This window comes from Carya illinoinensis, chromosome 3 (genome assembly GCF_018687715.1).
Source record: "Carya illinoinensis cultivar Pawnee chromosome 3, C.illinoinensisPawnee_v1, whole genome shotgun sequence".
Classification (NCBI taxonomy): domain Eukaryota; kingdom Viridiplantae; phylum Streptophyta; class Magnoliopsida; order Fagales; family Juglandaceae; genus Carya; species Carya illinoinensis.
The window spans coordinates 29,834,117-29,841,278 of record NC_056754.1 but is presented as its reverse complement, the minus strand read 5'-3'; positions in this window follow the sequence as shown (position 1 = coordinate 29,841,278).

Below are 7,162 nucleotides of genomic sequence, written 5' to 3'. Positions count from 1 at the left end.
TTTTTTTTTGGGGGGTTTTCTTCGTTTGGTTTTATTTTTTAAGTTTTTATGGGGGCGGTGTTTGTTTAATATCCTCTATCTCTCTGTCGTTTCCTCAAAACACACCTACGGACTGGAGCCTCCTGTACCTAGATGCTTTCCTCTCTCGTAAATGATATTTCCAATAAGTTTTGTGAATTTTTTTAATTAATAAATTTTTTATTTATATTTATTTTTTTAATATTATATATTATTTTTTTAAAAAAAAAAGAGCATACGAGAAATACATATTTAAAAACGGTATTTATCATTATTATTCCTCTATGATGTTGGCTTAAAAGAATTAAAAATGAATTGCATATATGATTTTCATTTAACTTTATTATCAATCTTTAAATTTATTGTTATGAAAAATAATATCTTTCTTCGTTCTTAGTTTTTTTTTTTTTTCTCTGCCTTTCTTCATTTTGAGTGTAAGTTTAGGTAGTGAGATGAAAATTTTTACATAAAAGTTTAAAATATTAATTTTTAATATTATTATTATTTTGAGATTTGAACATGTTAAATTAATTATTATATTTTATATAAAAATTTAAAAAAATTATAATAATAATATGAGAATTTTGTGTCTCATCTCACTTGCCAAATCTGCCTTACTTTCAATTTTTTCCATACCAATCACTTATATAAAAAGAAAAATTGCTTAAAAGCGTAGCATTAATGTCTATAACTTAAAATAATAAAATATATAAAGAGAGTAATGTTACATACACTTATAGAATGTATAGATACCGTACAGTCACTTTAGAAAATAAGAGAGTTCATTATTAAAAAATTAATTTTGTTTTATGTAGATATCGTATTTTATTTACTTTTTACAAAGAAATTATATGACACTTATATATTTTATGATCGTAAATATTATTTCTCAAATATAATTTTTAAAAAATTATAAGTATTATTTTTTTTATGAATAAAAATTATGAGTAATCTAATCAATGACAATATCACGTCGATAAAGTTGGATAAAAATAAATAAATAAATAAAATAAGTGTTATTCGATACAATTTTAAAATATATAAATTTTTTATATTTTATTAAAAATATTAAAATTCACTTTAAATTTTTTTTTTTCCATATAAATTTCTAACTTGTTCTCTTCAAAAAAAAGTAGTCAAAATCATGTCCCATATTTATTCACTGAATGGCACTAATTTTAGTTATTTATAGTTCGTTTGTTAAATTATTTTTAATTTTTCCGGAAGAGGAACGGATAGGTCGGTGGTCGGTGGTGGATAGATACCGTTAGGATTGACTTTCCCTTGCACGCAATTAACGATTTGATCAGACTGTCAGTTTTGTCCTACCCTGGCCTAGTCTTTTTGTGACCAATTCAGGGTTAGTATTGCCATTTCATATTTGTCGTGGCCCACTATTTTCTGTCATATACTGGCGGGGGGCGTCCTAATAATATTTTATGCATTAATATTATTATTACTCGTCCTTATTTATTTATATTTTTTGAAATAATTCTAAATTAATATTTACATCTAATACAATATAATTTAATTTTAAAAATATATATATATTAATTTTGGTGCTTATTGTTTTTTTCAAGTGGGCAAACAAAAAATTATTGGTTTTTTTAAAACCTTTATTTTCGTAACCCTAAGGACAACAAAAGGGACATCATTGTCAGTGATTTTCATGCCACACTAATTTTTCGTGTTTAAGAATATTATATATATATATATATATAGAACCAAAACGCATTAAACATTATATATCGATCGGGTGGGTATGAGAATATATAAAAGGAAATGTTCCAATCGAAGTACTTGTTCCTTTTGTTTTCTGGTTCCTATATATATATATATATATATATAATATACTAGATTAGGAGTAATATATATAATATATTAGGTCAGAAGTACGTGTAAAGCACGTTTGTCTAGCTAAGCTAAACATATTTTTTACAAAACTAATATAGGTATTTTTATTAAAAAAAAAACTTGATTTATGAATAATTTAATGCATAAAGACCAAAAAGTAAATTTTAGTAAATATTTTTAGATAATGATATGTCGGTAAGTATAATAATTACAAATTCAGATACATTATAAAACAAATAGATTAGCTCAAAATTAAAGTCAATATATATTAGAATAATACAGACAAATATTATGAAAAGTAAATGTGTGAGAGGGTCGGTTTAAGAGGAGATGAGAGGCAGACATTGACGAGTGTGAAAGAAGTTCGAGATGAGAGGAGAAAATGAATCGGGGAATAAGAGAGAGAGGTAGAAAAATACAATTGCATCCATAAAACAAAAAAATAACAGACTTAATTACAATACAGTTGGACTTAACAAAAAATTAATAAAATTTAATAAAAAAATTACTGTAACAGTTAGATACCTACTTATTATAATAAAATATATATATATATACACACACGTAAATGCTAAGTGCATTGATCATGTGTAACGATGGCACACAAAATATACAATCGGTGCATATTATCGACGCACATCATCCGCTCCTGTTGAGGGACCCATATATGTGTGTATGTATATTTATATAAATATATATATATAGGGACCCATAGTAATGATAAATTCATGAGTACTTTGGGCTTATAACCTCTTCTTTTTATTTAAAGGGTTTTGTGATTGTTTTCAGACAAATTCAATCAATTTGGGTTCATTTGGTTAAAAAAATAAAAAATAAAAAATTACAAGTTAGTAGGTAGTACAAACGTTTCAACTCATGTTCTCATGATGATCTGCATCTCATGATTAGAAAGAGATCGAGGTACGTGTCATGTTTGTGTGTTGAAATTTATAAACTAATGTTTTTAAGGCTATATATATATATATATATAGGTTTGTGTGTGTGTCAAACAACAAAATAAGCTGGTTGATTGGACGTGAACAGTAAGATCCGCATTCGGTGTTGCATGCTAGATATGTGGATGATGATGTGGTGGGAATTACTGAAAAGTGTATATATATATATATATATATATATATGAGAATAGCTATAAATATAAAAAAAATTATATAAAAATAAATTTACAAATTGATGTGACCTCACGTGATATATTAGATCTATTTTACATTAAAAATAACTTTATAATTCGATATTCTATATCAAGACACGTCAATTTGTGAATTTATTTTTACATAATCTATTTACATTTAAAGTATTTCTCTAAGCCAATAATGCTTGGATCAGATCAATTCATTATGCTCTGGACTTCAATACCGTTGTGTCCTCAATATTAAATACATGCAACACACTTTCTCTATGTATATTTCATTTAAAACAGATAGTATTCATTCATGAGTAATATTATTCTTCATTCTAAATTCTATACAATCCTGATCAGTTGTATATGATGACCTCTTCTATCAACCATTTAAATGGCACTCGCTTTCAATTCACTGCATGCATTACTGAAAATGATAAAAATCTTAGAATAAAAATTAAAGCTTACTCAATAGGTATTCATTTATATGTAATGGGCATTTTCGTCACTGTGTTTCTAAAAATGATTGTATTAATAAGTGTAACCTGAGCGCAGTACCCAATGGTCAGACATTACTATGGTCGACCACTGTGGACAAGAAGGAATTACCAAAGACAGACAGAATAACAATATATTGTGCATGCATGGTACCTGTTGTGTAAGGCATCATGATGTGGATCAGAAGACTCTGAAGTACGTACTAATTATAAGTAACATGCATCATGTCACGCAGCTCCTGGAGATAGCATGATCGGATTCGTTTTTCTTTATGGGTTCAGGTACTTTTTTAACATGTACATGAGTTCCAACGTCCCATAGAATATGTTCTATATATATATATATATATATATTAATCATCTCCAAGTAAAGAGTATAATTTATAATATGAGGGAGGTGGATGAACAACACATGATCAACACGTACGTACGTAGATATGTACCTAAGATTATAATTAGGAGAAAGTCAACCAGTGTGGCGAGTGCATGCATGCATGTTTCAGGGGGCAGGTTATATCTATATGGCGTTGCAGACTTGCATGCAATGACCGGTATAGAAGGACGTGAACAGTCTTATTATCTTGGGAAAAGTTTACAACAGTACCCCCTAAGCTATCTGTCTCATATATATATCATCATCAGTACGTAGTAGTAGGACCTTTTAAAAGCAGCTTTGACTTTAGAAGTACCTTCCAACAGCTTGGAATTATCAACAATAATATATATCTATATATAAATATGCACCGAATGATAATCATGAAGCCACGTGGCTAATTATGGAGGTCGTGTGACTTCAAAAAAGAAAAAGTCATACATACGCGTGGAAAAAATTTAAGATGAAGCCATAGATGCATTAATTTTAAGATGCTTAAGTTGGAGAGATAAGCATGATTAATGGCCGTCCAATTATGTAATGAATAGAAGTCCAAGTTTAGGTGAATACGTGGACTTAAAATTTCAGAGTGATTTTTCTGATCTTCTTCTGTTACATCATCGTACTTAACGATTGTAAGACTCGATATACATTGAATCATGATAAGAGGGAAACTGACGATAGATAGGAAAATGAATAGATTCTAGAATGTTGTATTAATGAAATGAGAGTAGATCAAAATATAAAGTAACGAAGCTGCACTTGAGGTAACTTTACACGTGAGTACATGTGAACATGTGATGTAAAAATAACATTATACAATAACAGGTAATAACCCCCCTCAAGCTGGAATGTCCAGATTAAAAACACCCAACTTGCTGTGAAGAGTATGAAATCTACCTGAAGCCAAAGGTTTAGTGAGAAATCTGCCAACTAATATTTAGAAGAAACATGAAGAGTTGCAACAGCACTATATTAAACCATATCTCTAACTAAATAACAGTCTATTTCAATATACTTAATCATTTTATAAAAAAATTAGATTAGCAATAATATGAATGACTGCCTCACTATCACAATATAGAACAGATGGAGAAGTAAAAGAGATGCCAAAATCAGTAAAGAATGAGATAAGCCATTTGACTTCACAACAAGTGGAAGCCATAGATCGATAATCAATTTTAACAGATGATCTAGAGATAGTAACTTTATTATTTGATATCAATGAACAATGATAATACTGCAAATAATCAGATGGTCTTCTATTTCTTCTAGACTTGTAAATAGGAATTGGTGGTGATAAATTATGAGATGTATCAGAATGAATGGGTAGAGAATTGTGTGAAAAATGAGAAATGGAAGCATTTAAAAGAGGGACTGGTAGGACAAGATTTGGACAGAAGGAAGAAGGATTCTGCGTTTGGAGAAAAGATATTGATAAGGTGAGTTTGGTTTGAAAGGAAAAAGATGTTTATGAAATATGACATCTCTAGAAATGATGATCTTATGAGTATGAAGATTACACAATTTGTATCCTTTGATACCAGCGGGTTGTCCTAAGAATGCACAAACTTGAGCTCGAACAGAAAACTTGGTAGGGGAAGGATTACCAAGTAAGGATGCATAACAAAGGCAACCAAAGATTTTAAAACGATTGTAATAAGGTTTAATAGAAAAAAAAAATACTTCATATAGTGATTTATGTGCTAAAACAGGCGTAAGGATTCGATTTATAAGATAAACAGCAGTGAGGATACAATCACTCCAAAACTGTAAAGGAATATTTGATTGAAAATGAAGAGATGTAGCAACATTGAGTATATGTTGATGCTCTCTTTCAACAATAGCATTTTGTTGAAGAGTGTAAACACAACTGTGTTGGTGTACAACTCCTTTGCTAGCAAATAAAAATTTCATATCAAACTCTAAAGCATTATCAGTATGAATGGTTTTGATTTTACAATTAAATTGAGTTTCAACAAAAACAAAAAAAGGATTATAGATATGAACGTGTTTCAGACTTGGATTTAAGCAAAGATATCCAAGTTCTAATGTAATCATCTACTATAGCTAGAAAAAATTTAAAACCATCATATGAAGTAATTGAAAAAGGCCCCCAAACATCACAACGAATGAGCTCAAAAATAAAGCTAGAAGTTGAGGAACTTAAAGGAAAAAGAAGTAGTTTCTGTTTAGCAAGTGGACAAACATCACAATGATTATTATTTGGAGTTCTAAAGCAACAAAGATCATAAGACAAATCATGCAGCCCAGAGTCAAAAATATATCCAAGGCAACAATGCCAAATGTGAGAACTATTTTTTATAGAATTACAACGAGAAAATGTAATTGAATTACAAGAAATAGAGGTGCCCAAAACTTGCAGGAAATGATATAAATTAGCTACTCCAATTGTCCTCCAATTGAAGAGGTCCTGGATACAACAAAAACCATGTAAAAACAATAAGAAACAAGATAATTGTGAAGTTAAATTTCTAACTGAAATGAGATTACATATAAATGTGGGAACATATAAAACATCAGTCAGAACTAGAAAATCATAGAGTCTAACTGTGTCCATATGTGTAACTTGAATACAAGAACCATTAGGCAATTTCACAGAGATATTGACAAGGGTTGGTATTGAAGAAAAAATGGAAAGAGAACCATATCAATTGCTCCAGAATCAAGAATCCAAGACTGTTGATGAAATGCAATTGTATCAACAACAAATAAAACTAAAGACTTATAAGAATCAGTAATTGAAATAACGGAAAAAGATGGGGCAAACGAAGTTAAAGGTGCAGGTGGAGAAGTGGATGGAACCGTACTTGCTTGATTCACAGAAGAAGGGTTAGTTTGATTTTGAAGGAATATAAGGAGATGTTAACATTGCCCTTGAGAAAAAGGGAAATTTGGAACCATAACCAAATCTGAAATAGATTGCCTAGCAATGGCCTGATTAGTTGTGGGGTTTCTAGTTTTTGCTTTACATCTAGGTGGATGACCATGGATTTTATAGCATTTATCAACCGTATGACCCGATAAACCACAGTGGATACAATAAGGCCATTCCTTACAATTTACAAATTGCCTGCCATTTTTAGATCTAATAGAACCTTCCAAATTACTAGAATCACAATTAGTCAACATAACAACAACTTCATTAGAAGATAAAAAATCAGAAGCAATCTCTCTCTATTTTTCTTCTTCGAGAATAAGAGAAAAATCAATATTAATCAGAGGAAATGGGTCAAAAAGCAAGATATGACTTCGTAAATT